The sequence below is a fragment of the Apium graveolens genome, chromosome 3 (genome assembly GCF_009905375.1).
Source record: "Apium graveolens cultivar Ventura chromosome 3, ASM990537v1, whole genome shotgun sequence".
Taxonomy (NCBI): domain Eukaryota; kingdom Viridiplantae; phylum Streptophyta; class Magnoliopsida; order Apiales; family Apiaceae; genus Apium; species Apium graveolens.
Genome location: NC_133649.1, coordinates 81,912,282 through 81,932,042, shown reverse-complemented (window position 1 = coordinate 81,932,042; position 19,761 = coordinate 81,912,282).

Genomic DNA, 19,761 nt, shown 5'->3' with positions numbered 1-19,761 from the left:
AGCACTTTGATTATCACAGTAAATAGGAATTTTAGAAAATTCTAACCCATAATCCAGTAACCGATTCTTCATCCAAAGAATCTATGCATAACAGCTTCCTGCAGCAATGTATTTTGCTTATGCGGTTGATGTGGAAATTGACTTCTGTTTCTTGCTAAACCAAGAAACTAATCTGCCTCCAAGAAATTGGCAGCTTTCACTTGTGCTTTTCCTGTCAATTTTGCATCCTGCAAAATCTGCATCTGAGTAACCTATTAGCTTAAAGTTTGATTCTCTAGGATACCAGAATCCCAGGTCAGCTGTACCCTTAAGGTACTTGAAAATTCTTTTCACAGCTGTTAAATGAGGTTCTCTTGGATCTGCTTGAAATCTTGCACAAAGACAGGTAGCATACATGATATCAGGTCTAATTGCAGTTAGATAGAGTAATGAGCCAATCATACCTCTGTATTCAGTAATATCTACTGATGTACCAGTATCCTTATCCAATTTTGTTGCAGTGGCCATAGGAGTGGATGCACTTGAACAATCTTGCATTCCAAATTTCTTCAACAAATTTCTGGTGTACTTAGATTGACAAATAAAAGTTCCTTCTTCATTTTGCTTGACTTGAAGGCCCAGAAAGTAGCTAAGTTCTCCTATCATACTCATTTGATATCTTGACTGCATCAGCTTGGCAAACTTTTTACAAAGTCTGTCATTTGTATAACCAAAAATGATATCATCAACATATATCTGCACCAAAAGTAAGTCATTTCCATGGTTGAGATAAAATAATGTTTTGTCAATAGTCCCTCTGTTAAATCCACTTTCCAGAAGAAACTGAGCTAGTGTCTCATACCATGCTCTTGGAGCTTGCTTAAGGCCATAACGTGCTTTGTCAAGTTTGTAGACATGATTAGAAAATTTTGAATCTACAAAACTTGGAGGTTGTTCAACATATACTTCCTCTTCCAGTTCTCCATTGAGAAAAGCACTTTTCACATCCATTTGAAAGACTGTAACCTTTTTGTGAGCAACATAAGCCAAAAATATCCTTATGGCTTCCAATCTAGCAACCGGTGCAAATGTTTCATCAAAATCAATTCCCTCATGTTGAGAATATCCTTTTGCAACCAGCCTTGCTTTATTCCTTGTAATTATGCCATCACTATCAGTTTTATTTCTGAACACCTACTTTGTACCAACAATAGATCTGTTCTTTAGTCTTGGCACTAGGGTCCAGACTTTATTCCTTTCACATTCATTTAACTCTTCCTGCATTGTTTGCACCCAATCAGCATCTTGAAGAGCTTCTTCCACTTTCTTTGGTTCAGTCTGAGAGAGAAAAGAGTGATAAAGACATTCATTTGATGTAGTTATTCTAGTTCTGACACCTACATCATGATTTCCAATAATTAAGTCAGGTGTATGTACTTTAGTCCACTTCCTTACAGATGAAAGATTTTCTCTAGAACTGGATGCTCCCCCATGATTCATGCTGTCTTCATCAACATTTTCTGATGCTCCCCCTGAAATTATGCTCTCTGAGTTGGATCCTTCAGAATTTGAGTTTTCAGAATTATCAGCACTTGGCCCATCAGAACTTGATGAATCAGAACTTAAAGAGCCTGTTGTAGGTTCTGATGCTTCTTGAGATGTGGTTGTATCTTCAGTATGCTCCCCCTGCACAGGTGCATCTTCCTTTGACGTAGTCACCACAGTTTCAATAACATCAGAGTTTAATCCATCAGAGTTTGCAGTATCAGGATTTAGACTTTCAGGATTTACAGTATCAGAATTTAAAACTTCATTCTCAAATCTCAGCTGATCATGATCATTGAAATCTTCAAGTCCTGTAATCTTCTTATCATCAAAAGAGACATTGATAGATTCCATGACAACCCTTGTTCTTAAATTGTAGACTTTGAAGGCTTTTGTGGAAAGTGGATATCCAACAAAAATTCATTCATCAGCTTTTAGATCAAATTTGGATAGCTGTTCAGGATGAGTCTTAAGAACAAAATACTTGCATCCAAATACATGAAAATACTTCAGATTTGGCTTCTTTTTCTTCACCATCTCATATGGTGTTTTTCCATGCTTGTTAATGAGTGTTGCATTCTGAGTAAAACAAGCAGTCTGCACAGCTTCAGCCCAAAAGTAGGTTGGCAACTTTGCTTCATCAAGCATAGTTTGTGCAGCTTCAATAAGAGTTCTATTCTTTCTTTCAACAACTCCATTTTGTGGTGGAGTTCCAGGAGCAGAAAATTCCTGCTTTATTCCATGGTCTTTGCAGAACTCTTCCATGATCAAATTCTTGAACTCCGTGCCATTATCACATCTTATGATCTTCACAGAATCTTTGACCAATTTATCCAGTTGCTTGACATGATCAATCAAAATAGACGCAGTTTCACTTTTTGTGTGCAAGAAATACACCCATGTGTATCTGGTGAACTCATCCACTATGACCATAACATATTTCTTCTTTGCAATAGAGATGACATTCACTGAACCAAATAGATCAACATGTAGTAGGTGATAAGGCTCAAGAATTGAAGATTCAGTCTTGCTCTTGAATGAAGATTTTCTTTGTTTTGCCTTTTGACAAGAATCACAAAGGCCATCAGGAGCAAATATTGATTTTGGCAGTCCTCTCACAAGATCTTTCTTGACTAGTTCATTTATATTGTTTAAATTTAAATGAGAGAGTTTCTTGTGCCAATTCCAGCTTTCTTCAATTGATGCTCTACTTAACAGACAGATTGCAGAACCATCAGTACTTGTTGAAAGTTTGGCTTCATAAATGTTACCATGCATGTATCCTTTCAGAACAACTTTGCCTGTAGATTTGCTTACAACTTCACAGTGTTCTTCAAAGAAATCCACATGATAACCTCTGTCACAGATTTTACTAACACTGAGCAGATTGTGTTTAAGTCCTGAGACCAGAGCTACTTTTTCAATGATGACATTCCCCAGATTGATATTGCCATATCCCAAAATTTTTCCCATGTTGCCATCTCCATAAGAAACACTTGGACCAGTTTTCTCCAAAAAGTCTGATAGCAGGGCTTTATTTCCAGTCATATGTCCTGAACATCCACTGTCCAGAACTATGGTGTTTTTTCTGTTTCCCTATAATCACAAAGACCACTAATGATTAGTTTTAAGGACCCATACTTGCTTGGATCCTTTGGCCTTATTAAGTTTGTTAACATTTGCAGCGGATTTAGCATCAGAATTTATGTTAACAGTTTTCTTATCAGCATTTATAGTATCAGACTTTGCATTAGAACTTACACTAGAAGGAATAATGCTAACTTTCTTTAAAGAAGGTTTTATTTGATAATAATCATAGTACAAACTATGATATTCCTTAAAAGTATAAATGGAATGCCATAAACTACCACAATGAAAACAAGGATTTTGTGGCCTATATCTAACAGACTGACTCTTAACTCCTGACTTTGAAGGTAAGGAGTTTATGTTCTTATTTTTCCTGCAAAAAGAAGCCAGATGGTTAGAATTTCCACAGTTATAACATTTCTTTCAAGGAGCATTAGGAACAGGCTTATAATCATTACTTTTATTCACACCTTCCTTTCCATTTCTATTTTTCCTAGGTGGCTTTACCTTGTTTACATTCTTAACATCTTTCAGCTTATGCTTAAGCTGCTTCTTTGTCATTAATCCTATGTTTACTTCAGTTGGCTTACCCTGTTTTGGTTTGTCAGAAGTTAATTTCTCTTTAACTTCTGATTTATCAATATCAGACTTTACAGCTACAAACTTAACAGGATTTACCTTTGGCTTTTGTTTAACAACTATAGGCTCAATCTCTACAGTTCCCTTATCATTCTTATCATCTCCATAACCTAAGCCCTCTTTCCAGTTTCCACTACTAAGAATATCCTGACGTTCTTTACCAGAGTTAGTCCAAGTCCTGATAATCTCTCTTTCCTTTTCTAACTCAGTTTTTAGAGATTCATTCATTTTAAGTACTTCATCCCTAACATAGAAAGCATCATCTCTATCTTTCTGAGTTTGATGGAACATGACTAACTCCTTTTCTAAATAATCATTCCTTTTTTTATAAGCAAGATTTTCAGAAGTTAATCTTTCACATGTTAAAGTTTGATCTCTATAACTAATGAACATGGTTTTAAGATATCTTCTCAACTCATTAATATCATCAGTATGAAAGACATAAGTAGTTTGAGGTACCTTTAACTCAGCAACATCAGAACTGCTATCAGCATTTGCCATTAAGGCATAGTTTACCTCATTTTCAGAATCTGAAGTGCCTATCCAGCTTTTCTTCTTTGTGACAAGAGCTTTGCCTTTGTCACTCCTCACTTTCTTGCAATCAGGAGATATGTGGCTTTTCTCACCACAGTTGTAGCATTTGACATTTGTGTATTCTCCTCTGTCAGACTTTCCTCCTTTACCTTCAGATTTTCTAAAACTCTTCTTATCAGAACTTGCACCTTTCCTGAAGACTTCTTTTCCTTTCTGAATTTCCTGTATGCAATCTATGTGATTCTTTTCACCAAAAGAGCACACAGCTTCATCATCTCTTCATCAGGATCCATCTCAGGTAAGCTTTCAGTTTCTGAGTCATCATCAGTATCAGAACTTGATGATTCAGTATCAGACTTTGTGATGAGAGCTTTTCCCTTGCCTTTCCTTGAGGCAACTGCTTTGGAGGATTCCTCCTCAGCCTTAAGAGCAACTGTCCTTGACTTTCTTCCATTCCTCTTGCTTCTTTGTTCCATCTCAAGTTCATGAGTCTTGAGCATCCCATAAATTTTATCAAGAGTTGTTTCTTCAAGAGCATAGTTGTCTCTTATAGTGGTGGCCTTCAAATCCCAACATTCAGGAAGAGCTAACAGGAATTTAAGATTTGAATCTTCAAGATCATATTCCTTGTCAACTAGTGACAAATCATTCAAGAGTTTGATAAATCTATCATATAAACCAGTTAATGACTCATCGAGCTTTGAGTCAAAGTGTTCATACTCTTGAGTGAGTATAATCTTCCTGTTTTTCTTAATTGAATCAGTTCCCTGGCATCTTGTCTCCAAGGAATCCCATATCTCCTTTGCAATCTTACAGTTGATTACCCTGTTTGACATTACATTATCAATGGCACTATGCAGCAAGTTTCGTACCTTAGCATCCTTAGCAATTGATGAGATATCTTCAGCAGTGTAATCACTCTTCTCCTTTGGTACAGACTTTGCTGGTTCACCTGCAACTACAACAGAGAGTTTGGTTGTCTTATGTGGTCCTTCATTGATTCTGTCAAGGTATTGTGGATCAGTAGCTTCCAAAAACATAGACATCCTCACCTTCCATATGGGATATTCAAATGGTTTCAGTATGGGAACTCTAATAGTCTCATATCGACTGTGGATTTGAGTCTTTGCAGGTTCTTCAGTTTTGGTGGGCTTGGTTGGAGTTTGTTCTTCTTCAGACATGATTGTTTTTGGATCTTAAACTGTTTGTGTGTTAACAGATCTGCTCTGATACCACTTGTTAGGTCACACACACTGTAGAAGGGGGTTAAATACAGTGTTTATCACAATCAAATCGAATATAAGAAAACAAGTAACAGAAAACAGATTTAATTCAACACAATAAACTCTGTTACAATATGGAACTGTCCTCTCTCAGTGATGAACAAATAATCACGAGAGCTGCTAGGGTTACAAAGAATAATAACTTCGATAATGATAACACATATAGTGTAAACCCTATGTCTGTGTTTATATACTACACAGTTACAAGATAATCTCTAATTGATATTGAATATGATTCTGTATCCTAAAATATATCAATTAGATATCTTCTTTTCCAAGTCTTCTATTTTCCATAGAAATTTTCTCCATGCATATCTCTATTTTATTTAGTCTTGATCTTCTTTCCTTTCAATCAGCCCTTCCTTAACTGTTCGTCCTCCCGCACTTAAGTTCTGATATCCATCTTCTGATAATTATCTCCTAATAATTTAAGTACTGATATCCTTAAGTTCTGAATTCCAGTAAATGCTGATTTCAGTAAGTATTGATATTTTTTTGTTTGTTAAGATCTGAAAACTAAACATGAAATACATTAGATATGACATCTCAAATATATCTAACGTACTCAACCTGCCTTTGTACTTCAATTGCATCTTGAATTGATTTCGCATCGTTCCTATTACCTACCCATGCGCTTATGACTGACTCGTATATTACATATTAGCAAGTAAGACTTGATTAACCACATAATACACATAAGCACATAAGCACATAATCATTTTTATAGTTAAAATAATTTTTAGAGTCGAAATCGACTCGCTGATCGCTCAACTGATCATCATCTGACTCGTGTCCCATTTTTCGGAATTTTTTCGGATTCGTTTCGGCACGTAACTCGACTGATAATCAAACAAGTAACAAAGCCAACTAATTTCTAGAAGAAATTAGGCTTTAATATTATTTTTAATGAAAAAAAATTATTTTTCTGAGTCAAAGGGCTTTCGTCTCACTCAAATCGGACTAGCGGTTTAATTAATATCAATTAAATATGAATAATTCAATTTAATATTCCATATAAATAATTATTACTAATTTTTAATCCTTAAAATAATGTCTAAATAATTATTTAAGAAAATCAGAATTAAAAATGATTTTTCTATATTTTTTGGAATTAAAATGAATTCATTATGATTTATTGAAAATTATTTGATTTATTATCGAAATAATTAATCATTTTTAAATAATTAATAAATAAATAATAAATAAATAATTATTTAATAATTATTGTATTTTAGAATAATTAATCCCTAATTATTAGGATTAATTACAATTTATTACAATTATTTACAAATTATTATTACTTACTCGATTAGATCAATTATTTACAAATAAGCAGTCGATACAACTAACTGTTACGCTATTTATCGGATAATTAGTTATTATTCGAATCATAATCCAACTCAACGATCAACTACTCGTATAAATACGAGCTACTCACATTTCTCGTATAATTATTGAATTATTACAGTTATTATTACAACTTATACGATTAATCGATTATCTGTATTTAATTATTCGTTATAAATAATTATTATGATATTCTTCGAATAACTAACTATCGCTCGAATAATAATAATAATAATAATCTAACTCATCGTTCAATTACTCGTATGGTTACGAGTTACTCGTATTATTTAACTAATTATCGAATCTTTAATTATATTATTCAATTATTTTTAATCCTAATTATTAATTAATAAATAAATAAATAATTGGATAAATAATTAAATAATTAATAAAATAATTAAATTCAAATTTCTAAATTAATTAAATAATTTAGAAATTATTATAAAAAATTTCAGATTCTTAAAACTAATTTTTAATGATTTTTAGAATTAATAAAAACTAATTTTGATTTTATAAAATATAAATAAATAATTAATTAATTAAAAACACAAATCAGGAAATTAGTTTTAAGTTTTGGGGATCAAACCCGGGTCGTTTCCCGGGTCGAAACCGGGTCGACGAAGAACAGCCATCGCCGTCCCAGAATCCGGCGACGGTGACGGTTTCTGGCAACTGCAATTCGACGACGAACAACAACGGAACTACGATTTCAGCCTTGTTTTCGTTCGACCATCACGCCCAACATCTTCCCCTGTCCTTCTCCTTCTTCGTTCAACAACCACGACACTGGAAACGCAAGAACACCGCCAGCAACGGCGGTTTTCTGACGACCTCAAAACCGAAGCCAAACTCGACGAAATCAGTACGGTTCGATTGCAAACAAGACGATCTACAAGCCTAAACTAACAGAATCATCTAACAACTAACAAAACTCAAAACCCGAATTTGATAAATAAACCCGAAAATTAAAAACTAAAATCGAGTAATCGAACAACGAAATCAACTACATAATCGAATAGAGAATTCAATAAGCTTCAAAACGGTTACTTACATGCTCGATTTGATGAACAAAAACGCCTTCAAAATCGACTCTGATTCCAAGAACTCCAAACCCTAATTCTGGGAATTTGGGGATTTTTCTGAATTTTTTCTGAATTTTTATAATTAATTAGTAATTAATTAATAGAAATTAGGCTATTTATACTATCAGAAATAATACCCCTAAATAAAATTAAGAGGCTAATTACACTCCTAATAAAAATATTTGGCCCTAATTTTTATAATTTTTGAGTTTTAAAATTTAATTTATAAATATTTTATATATACAATATATATGCCAAAATTTCCCAAAATTTGTGAATAATGCAAAAATACAAAGAAATGGCATAAATAAAAGTCCAATAATTTTATAAAAATAAAAATGTGATTTTTGTGGGGTTTTTAACACCCAATGGGGCCCGGAAAAGTCATTTTTCGTAAAACGAGAAAATTTATAAATTGCATAGATGTTCAGAATAATGCGATGGTAAAAGTCGTTTGATGAAAAATAAGGCCCATTATTTTATTTGAAATATCAGCTATAAAATAATGGTTCGGGTCGTAAAACGTTTGAAATGAAAGCGATAAATGAAAAACAAAATATCTTAAAAATATCTTAAAAATACCGGAACAACACAGAATGCACATAACACTTAGCAATTAGGGTTTGCCAGTTAATTACACATAAATGACACATTAACACACATAATTATTATAAATATGATATAATACAAACGAAATTTTCCCAGACGTTACATCCTTCCCCCTTAATAGGATTCTGTCCTCAAAATCTTGCTATGAAAACAAATGAGGATATTTCTCTAACATTTCACTCTCAAGTTCCCAAGTTGATTCTTCAACCATAGGGTTTCTCCATAACACTCGCACTAAAAACACAGACTTATTTCTTAACACTTTCTCTCGCCGATCTAAAATTCTTATCGGCTGTTCTACAAAAACAAATTAGGTTGGATATCTATCGGTTCATATTCAATTACATGCCTAGAATCAGGATTATATCGCTTAAGCATCGACACGTGAAACACATTATGAATATGTTGCATATGAGGCGGTAAAGCTAATTCGTACGCAACTTTTCCCACTTTCTTCAAAATTTCAAACGGTCCGACGTATCGTGGCTTTAATTTCCCCTTTTTGCCGAATCTGGTTAATCCTTTCTATGGCAATATTTTGAGTAACACATGTTTTCCATCCTGGTAGTCCATATCCTTCCTTGCTTGATCTGCATATTTGCGTTGCCTTTTTTGTACTGCATCCAATCATTTTCGAATAAGTTCTATCTTTTCTTTAGTCTGTTGGATTAATTCTGGACCCAAAACCTTGCGTTCTCCAACTTCATCCCAACATACTGGTGATCTGCATTTTCTTCCGTATAACGCTTCGTACGGTGGCATTCTAATGCTTGCATGATAGCTGTTGTTGTAAGAAAATTCAACCAAAGGTAGATGTTCATCCCAACCGCCTTCGAAATCAATCGCAAAAATTCGTAGCATGTCTTCAATTGTTTGGATAGTTCTTTCACTTTGCCAATCGGTTTGCGCATGATAAGCGGTACTCATGTTTAGTTTAGTTTAGTTCCAAGACATTCTTGAAATTGTCTCCAAAATCTTGAATTGAAACGGGGATCTCGATCAGACACGATAGATAGTGGAACTCCATATCGCATCACAATTTCCTTGAGATACAAGTGCACTAGCTTGTCGAGTGAAAATCTTTCATTAATCGATATAAAATGTGTCGACTTCGTTAGTCTGTCAATGATTACCCATATTGTATCATGATTTGCTTTAGTCATTGGAAGTGTTACCACAAAATCCATTGCTAGATGCTCCCATTTCCATTCTAGAATATCTAATGGTTGCAGTAATCCGCTCGGACATTGATGTTCCGCTTTAACTCGCTGGCATGTGTAGCATTTACTTACCCATTCTGCTATTTCCTTCTTCATGTTCGGCCACCAAAAGTTTTTCTTCAGATTGCGGTACATTTTTGTACTTCCTGGATGAATGGAATACTTCGAACTGTGCACATCTCGTAATATTTCTTCTTTCAGTTCTGCTACGTTAGGGATCCAGATTCTTGATGCAAAACGTAGGATTCCTTCATTATCCTTCTGAGTTATAATTTCTTCTCCCGTTAAGTCGTCATCTTGACTCATCACTTCCTCTTGATAATGGCGAATTTTCTCTAGTAACTCCGGTTGAAAATTCATAGTGTAGATAGCTTCAGTAGATTCATTGGGAATACGAATTTCCATTTCCATCTTGTCAAATTCCTTGGCTAATTCTTCGCATGAAGTTAACAAATTCAATCTTTCTTTCCGGCTTAGCGCATCTGCTACAACATTTGCTTTCCCTGGATGATAACTGATCGTAACATCGTAAACTTTAATCAATTCCAACCATCGACGTTGTCTCATGTTCAGTTCCTTCTGCATAAAGATGTACTTTAGACTTTTATGATCTGTGTAGATTTTGCATTTTTCACCGTAGAGATAGTGTCTCCAAAGTTTCAACCCAAATACGATCGCTTCTAATTCCAGGTCATGCGTAAGATATTTCTGTTCATGAGGTTTGAGTTGTCTCGAAGCATATGCAATGGCATTACCGTGCTGCATCAGTACACATCCTAATCCGCGATACGAAGCATCGCTGTAAATGATGAAATTTCCATGCTCGTCTAGTAATACGAGTACCGGTGCGGTTACTAACCGATTCTTCAGTTCTTGAAAACTTTCTTCACATTTGTCATCCCATACGAACTTTTCACTTTTTCAAGTTAACTTGGTCAACGGCGTTACTATTTTCGCAAAATCTTTAACAAATCTTCTATAATATCCTGCCAATCCCAAGAAACTTCGAACTTCTGTCGGTGTCTTTGGTCTTTCCCAATTTAACACAGCTTCAATCTTCGCTGGATCGACTTGGATGCCTTCTCTACTGATGATGTGCCCTAGAAATTGTACTTCCTTCAACCAAAATTCATATTTTGAGAATTTCGCGTACAGTTGCTCTTTCCTTAGAATTTCCAAAGCAATCCTCAAGTGCTCAGCATGCTATTCTTCCGTCTTTGAGTAAATCAAGATGTCATCAATAAATACGATCACGAATTTATCCAAGTATTTCTTGAATACCCTGTTCATCAGATCCATGAATGCTGCTGGTGCATTAGTCAAACTGAATGCCATTACAAAAACTCGTAATGTCCATATCTCATACGAAATGCAGTCTTGGGAATATCTCCAGCTTTAATATTTAATTGATGATATCCCGATTGCAAATCTATCTTCGAAAACCATGCGGCTCCTTTTAGCTGATCGAACAAATCGTCGATTCTTGGTAAAGGATACTTATTCTTGATAGCGAGCTTGTTCAATTCCCGATAGTCAATGCATAATCACATGCTGCCATTTTTCTTCTTCACGAACAATACAGGTGCACTCCACGGAGATACACTGGGTCTTATGATATCTCGGTCTAGAAGATCTTGCAATTCCCTGAGCCATTCGATATGGAGCTTTCGAAACTGGTTCTGTACCTGGTGCTAAATCAATCGTAAAATCAATTTTTTGATCTGGAGGTAACCCTGGAAGCTCGTCTGGAAAGACGTCCGGAAATTCACATACAACTGGGATATTTTTTATGTTGGGACTTCCTTTCTCAGTATCTAACACATAGGCTATATACATCTTACATCCCTGTCGAAACAATTGTTTGGTCTGCATCACTGTTAGGAATTTCTTCCGCTATTTTTCGCCTTTGAACATTACCGTTGCATTTTCTGTAGTTCGTAATTTGACTTTCTTATTCGCGCAATCAATCTGAGCATTATGACAAGCTAACCAATCCATTCCCAAAATGACGTCAAACTCTCCTAACTTAAAAGGAATCAAGTCTACAGAAAAATGATGTTCGGCTATTTCTATATCGCATGTAGGACATACTCGATCTACTGGAACTTGGTCGTCATTCGCTAATTTTATAATTAACGTCTCGCCTAACCATTCGATTTCGCAGTGTAATTTATCAAGAAATTCTTCAGAAATAAATGAACGGGTAACTCCAGAATCAATTAATACTTTTGAATCTACGGAATTCACCAAAAGTGTACCTGCAATTACACTAGGACTCTACACTGCTTCTTTCATTGTCATGTTGAAATTCCTTGCTCTGGGTTGATTAGGCGGCGGTGGAGGAGGTAATGCCAACACTTTCGGAATACTAGCTGCCATTGCTGGTCCTATGCAATTCCTAGCGATATGCCCTTTCTTTCCACACTGGTAGCAAGTAATTTCTGCTGTTTTTCCCGTTCGACATTCGTTAGAATAGTGCCCTTTCTGCTTGCATTTGAAACATGTCACATCCGCTTTGATACATACGCTGGTGTGCTTACGTCCATAAGTTCTGCAGTACTGCACTGGGACTCCGACAATTCCCTGCTATTTGGGGGCTTGGAAATGATTACCTATTTTCCTGGGTACCTTATCCTATCCTTTTGAAATTCCAATTTGTTCGGGCTTGAAATCCCGGCTTCCTGCTGGAGCGGTCTTGGAAACTTCCCTGTCCTCTATCCTTTTGAGATCTTTCACTTTCTCCTTCAATAATCAAAGCTTTCTGGACTACAGCGGTATACGTTGTCAACTCAAAAACTGTAACTTGTCCACGGATCCACGGTCGTAACCCTTCTTGAAACCTTTGAACTCGTTTCTCTTCAGTATCTACTTGTTCTAGAACAAACCTAGCCAATTCAGTAAATTTGGCTTCATACTCTATCACATACATACTTCCCTGCTTTAATTCCAAAAACTTAATCTGCATTTGATTTCTCACATAGCGAGGAAAATGTTTCTCTAAGAACAGCTCTTTAAAACTATCTCATGCAATAACATCTTCACCCTCCAAAGCCTTTTTAGATTCCAACCAATAATTTGCTTCTCCTTTCAACAGATAACTAGCAAAGTCAGTCTTCTGGTCTTCACCTACCTTTACTAGTGTAAATGCTTTCTCTATTTCTTTCAACCAAGTGGTAGCCTTAATAGGATCAGCTATCCCATCAAATTCTGGAGGTTTAACCGACTGAAACTGCTTGAAAGTAACAATAGGTATAGCTGGTGGAATTTGGGGATCATGACGAGGTGGTTGTTGTAACAATTATTGTTGAATCTGCTACTGCTGTTGCTGCATCATTACCATCTGTTGTTGCATCAGATGGAACATTTGGTTCATGGTATCATTGGTCTGTTCTTCGGAATTGTTGTTAGAAGTCTCAGTCCTAGTCCTTCTCTTTGGTGTCATTTGCTGATAATAAAACAAGTGATGTTTCTTTAACAGTTTAATAAACAATTGATAGTAGGTAAGAAAACAATTTATCTTGTATTAACAAAATTTAAATATTGGTTCGAAAAAAGAAAACAGTTGCTTAATGTAAAAAAACAGAAAATGTAAACAGTTAAATGAAATATTTGTTCTTTTCTCTTTTCTATTTTTTTCTTTTTTTTCGACAAAATTTAGAATACGAAAAGCTGTAAAACACTAAAGTAAAGGGAAATGCGGTAAAACTGTAAAGACTGAAATTTAAATAAAAGAAATTTGAAAAAGTTCATTTTATATATAGGACACCAGCCTCAGGTGTAAGTGCTTGGTACAAAAAGTCTCGCTCTGCTGGTCATCACCGCGGCTACAAGTCACACTAACTACTATCAGTCAAACTACTACTACAAGTCAAACTACTACTACACACATACACACTACTCACTATGTCATACTAGGCTGTATCTATATACATTTGTCCTCTGAAGTGAATGTCTCAGAACCCTGGCGAAATACGCCTCAGCTCCTCCCTAAGTGCCTGAACCAAAGTCTTCGCCAAACGGAATATCCTGTAGAACTCCGCAAAAGAAGGCGGCCCCTCATGGTTTAAATCATCCAGCTCCCAAGTAGCACTTATCAAAACTGACTGTAACCTCTGTCTCATAAAGTAATCTGGCTGTAGGGCAGCTAACGGTCCTCGGTCTCTCTGGTCAAATAAATGCATAATCTCCCTGCATTGAGCTCTCCAATACTCCACATCATCTCTCATAACCCTGTACTCATGGTATGGTACCATATACGACTGTACAACCTGACCCACTGACTCCTGCTACGGAACCCTCGGTATACCTGCACCCTGTTGTGGAAACCCCAACTGTAAATCCACATCATGCTCTCCCATCCCCTCGGCTAGAATCATCTGAAATACGTCTGGCTCTGGGGCATGTACTGGTATAGGAGGCAACACTGGTGGTGGTGGTAGCTCCGGCTCAATTCTCGGTATAAACTGATGCTCTACCGGTAGTGGGATCATCGGCTTAAAGAACTCAAATGGATCAAACATCTTTATAGGGTCCTGGACTATCCCCTGTACTGGAGGTACTGTCTCCTGTGGCAATGGTGGTGGAGGTGGTAGAGGAGGAAACATGTACTCAGATACTGGAGGTATAACTTGTGCTGCTGGCCCGGTGACTGTCCTCTCAGAAGAAGCCGAATAATCTGATGATGCCATCTGATAATATACCAAAGAAAGAAGAAAGGTTACTAAACAATCCTAAACTTATACTTTCCTATTCTAATCTGATCTACATCCTAATACTACTCTTCATATTTGACTATTCCTATCCTATGTGATCTCCCTATCTTATCTTAACCCTAATGTTCTTATTTTCAGGGACCAAACCTACAGCTCTGATGCCAAACCTGTAACGCCCTCGAGACCCGGGGTATAAGTCTGGGGTTTACTAGCTAATCTCCAAACCTGTACAATCTGATTAACAAATAATAATGAAATGAATCTAAACCCCTTTAACACTAACCAGGATCTTTTTAGGTTAAAGTATGAAAACAAGAACCACTAACTACTTTATTACAAACCAAATTCAAAATCTTACAAACTCTCTTTATTACAAACCATTGTCTAATCAGTTTTAAACTAAGTTCATCTTTTACTCAAACACACACCCTAACTATCTACACTCCACCTGTTCGGGCAACTCAAAGCTTTCTTCCTGGATTGGGATCAACACCTTGGGTATGAGAGGATCCCGAGGCTTGACCAGCTTCTTTACCACTCGAGTCCTGATGGGTTTCATACTCCTTCTTAACTGAAAACAATAAGGTGGATAACAATAAAAAGGGGTGAGCCAAAAAAATTTCAACAAGTCCGCAAAATATAAACAGTGTTAAAGCAATTTTAATGAATCCGTAACCCGGGTATATCTGCAAAGATATAACCCCACGAGAATAGAAAGAAGGCCATTACTGGCGAATACAAACGAACTAAACTGGACATAAGTCCGCATCTATACCCTGCTGATCAGCCAGGATACAGTGCAGATCTATATCCCACTATATAGATCCCGTCGGGCACCCAGGCACTACGGCCCATCTCAAGGATCCGGTTATGTCCCGGTCCTTAGGATTAAGTAAACTTAATCCCCAAAGTATTATTATCCAGTCCATGGAATAACAACCGGAACAATCGATATGCTTTGACATATTCTAATAACAAGAATACATCAATATTTGTGAGTAACAATAGGAATATGAACAATGAATTCAAATGAAAAGGAGAAACCAAGAATCGAAATAAAATATGAACAAGAATCAAAAGAGTGCAAGCGTAATAAGAATCTGAAGAAATATCACTATTCTGAAAGTAGAATAGGGGAAAAACTTGCCTTCTCCGCGACTCACTTCAAATATGTCACCTTCATTGTTGTGTATATGTTGTGAACTTGATGATTTCATTGACAAAACACCTTGGTACATTTTACTTAGTGAAACTTGGAGCACTCGACGGATAAGGATTATAGTCCCGACGAATGACTCTATATAATCCCGATGGATGATGATTTATTATCCGTTGAGTGAGTAGCTTATGTAACAATAAGTTTGTAGCACATTTCTGCATACACCATTGTTTAGATTCTGTAAGTAGTACTCAAGTCATGTTGACTTTATCTAGATATGCAGAATAGGTTAATTAATTATAAATAGATGATGTCATGTAATCCTGCATAAATGAAATGAAGTCAAGTGCCAGATTGCTACCCGACGAATAAACAACAATGACATTCGACGGATGATCAACTAGATAACTCGACGGATGATCATGAACTCGACGGATAAAGAATTCAAACATCTGTTGACAGTGACAACACAGTCATATGCGTCGAGTGTATGCAAATGGAATGTGGAAGCCTATTCAACTGGATTTTAGAGAACAAAGAAAAATTGCCATTTCCATGCTATTATGAAGATATTCAAAGATGCTGGAATGGAGTAATGAAGTAGCATAGTATTAGACTTGATAGCTTTTGTTTTATTATCCTGTCTTATTACTTTGTAATCTTGGTGATATATAAACCAAGAAGCAGAAAATAGAATAACTAACTAAGCAACCAAGAGAGAAACATTTATAAGCTTTATTCTTAGCATTTCTCTGCATTCTTAGTTGTTCTACATTTGTAAGCAGTTGTGAGCATTTTGCTACACAGAGTTCTCTCGATATATATTATATATCTCTGGTGGATACATTCAAATCCACCAGAAAGTTTTTGAAGACTTGTGTTTTTAATTACTTATGTTTTGATTCTTTTGAAGTTATTATTCCGCACTCTGCAAATCAATTCACACTGATATATATATAAGGAGTTATAACTTGTGCTACTGGCCCGGTGACTGTTAAGGGACTAACAATTGGTATCAGAGCACGCTCTTGATAAACAAAGAGTTTAAAGATCAACAAAACAGCAAGATAAACAAGAAGGATCACTACTAGAAAAAGTAAAATAGACATCGCCTCTTTTACATCGGTTGCTTATTTCAACGATGTAAAAAGTATTTTAGACATCGGTTTTGAGCAAGCGATGTCTTTTGTGCTTATAAACATCAGTTTGTTAGAAGAACTGATGTTAAATGTCTGTTAAAAAAAATTCAGCAGCGCGCCTTCCCCATTCCCCCTAGCCAAAATTTCATTCCCTCTTAAATTTCCCCCGTTTTGCCTTAGTTTATTTTCGACTCTTCCCCCTCTTTTCAACTTTATCCTCAAATATACATTTAAAAAAACACAAAATCAAAAATTAAAGCTATCAAAACTCTCTCTGATGGAAGAATATCTCTCTCTCTCCATCACTCTTACTTCCCCTCTCCACCCATCTTTCTGAACTCTCAACGTAGAACCCTAAATTCAAAACCTAACTTTCCAAATTGAAACCAAGAACTAACAATTAAGATCCCTAATTTGAATTATATCTTTCAATTACATGAACCCTAACTCTTGTTTTCAATAAATCGTTAGATTTGTGTTAACTAGGTGCAAATTTGTTGAGGAGATATAATCCTGGTGTTGATTTTAGTGCAGGGAGAGGAATTGTTTATGTTCCTGGCAAAGGTGATCTTTCAGTTTTTGTGAGCTTGAATTTTATTTTATGTTAATGTCGATAGAATTAAGCATCTGGTTTAGAATTATAGTGCTTTGTGTAAAGATTGATTTGGTAGTAATTAGTATATATGTATGTCGTATTTTTCCTTAGAAGCTGGTAATTTAGTCTTTATAATTACTGATAGTTTTAAAGATATTTGCAAGTGCAAATGAATTCTTGGTAATTATTTTTTTTTGTTTATCTTGAATGTGTATTTCTAAAGTTGTCTTTTCGCTTTTACAGATCAAAATGAAACTTTTGTACCCTTCAAATCCAGGTAGCTTATCTATATTTCTGATTTGAGAGTGCCATATATTATAACTAGCTTTGTCATGGTGAAGTTTCCGTTAAATTGACATCTGATTCAATTTTGTTTGTTTTCCTTTTTGCAGCAAAGGAGGTCTAACCCTTATGCTGGCTTTTGTTTATTTACTACATATGAGATTTAAGGTAGCATGGAGTCTTTATGATGTTTGAGCTAATGTTTGATTTTACGGAACCGGGGCTTTCCACCTGAGGCATAGCTGGCATTGCTGTAGTAGTAGCAGTAGGATTGCTGTTACTTGTAGGTTATTTCGGATTTTACAGGAAGAAAAAAGCGGAAAAAATCAGACTTTCAACAGCAAGTGAAGATCCTTCTACCCATGGTATTCTCAAGTTTTTTGTTCTCTTTTTTTCACTTGTGTTTGTCTATTAATCATTAAATTACGGGTTACCAAATGGATGTGAATTCACCTAATATATAATATTATCTTAAAGAATTTAGACAATGAAGATTGTTAATGAACTGATTACCAGAAATAAAGAAGTTCTTAGGCACACATAGGCTCCATCCCCGTTATGTATCACCGGGTTCCCTTGACCACCATGGTATATTTCTCTATGAAAGAAACAATAGATCACTCTAGTGTCTTCCTTGAAAATGGAACACTTTGAGGAAGTAGAGTCACATCAATCTCAATGTCTCTGCTCTCTAGTAACAAATAGGATGCAGTACACGATTGGGTATTTTCACTACATGGACGAGAGGTCTTGGAGACACTAGATGGCTTTGGTTGTGGAATGTATTCTTTTGCATCTGTTGGGGTTTACTAGTGGAGCGGTGCTGTGTTTATAAGATTTCTGAGGATCTTATGTTCTTTATTCTTCAAGTGGATTCCAAATTTAGTGATAACTTAGTACAGTTCCATTGGATTAACATATGGTTAACTTTTAATTTTTGTTGCTAATTTGTGATTAAGTTTTCTATATGTAAATTTGATGGTTTTCCGCATCTTAGACTTATATTTTTCGCAAATCAAGTATTTTACCAACTCTCTTGACTAATCTTTTCATTTTACTCAATTCCTCTGTGTGTGTATTTATTTAAGAGTATTATTGAACTTCTTGCTGATTTCTTTTCATATCCAGTTATTTTCCTATGATGCAGATTTTTCATTGTATTTACATCCTTGTAAGTGCAATTGTCTAGTACTATACAAATAGCTGTAGTCAAATACCTTCTTCTGACTGTAGCTCCAGGTGGAACTTTGCTTAAAGGTGAAGAGAACTCAGTTGGCTACTTTACCTAAATAATAAGTGCAATTCGTAGCTTATGATTTTTTTTAAACTGGCAGCTAATATATTTTTTTAGGTCTTCTCTTGACATTTAGTAATGTGATATATAAGTTTGCCCTGCTTGTTCCTTGTAAGTAGATTTAAAATCTATAGGGTCATGTTTAAGGGGTGCTGATCATTATATTGGAAATGTGTCATGTTCTATGATTATATATCTATGTATAATGGTATAATTTATTTATAGATTTCTAAAATCTATATTCTATAGACAAGTGTGTTTATCTTGAGCTAGGGAAGGCTGCTAAGCTGGCTAAAGTGGGTATGATATTGTGTTCTACGCCTTATTTCTGTGAAGTTGATATATTGGCAGATTTGCAATTGCAAGTGAACTTTTTTGGTAGGCGTATTTATATAATGGTAAATGAAATTTGTGGAACACTAATAGTGTTATTTATGCAGAAAGCCGCAATTAAGAAGATGGATATGCAAGCTTCGAAAGAATTTCTTGTTGAATTAAAGGTGTCAAATAAGCTTAATTTATTGTAATTGTTTACATCTTGCTCTGATTTTTCACTATTAAATTGCAGTAGATAACAATTGCTATCACCCTCTTCATCTTTCTTGTTCTATAAAATTTGCTATTTAAGCACTAAGATATAGTTCTTTTGACACCGCTATGAATTAATAGATTTCGAAATATGAGTTATTTTCCTTCCACTAGATTACTCCCACTTTTCACTATAAGATCTGTTTTTAGCTTTAACACCTGACTGA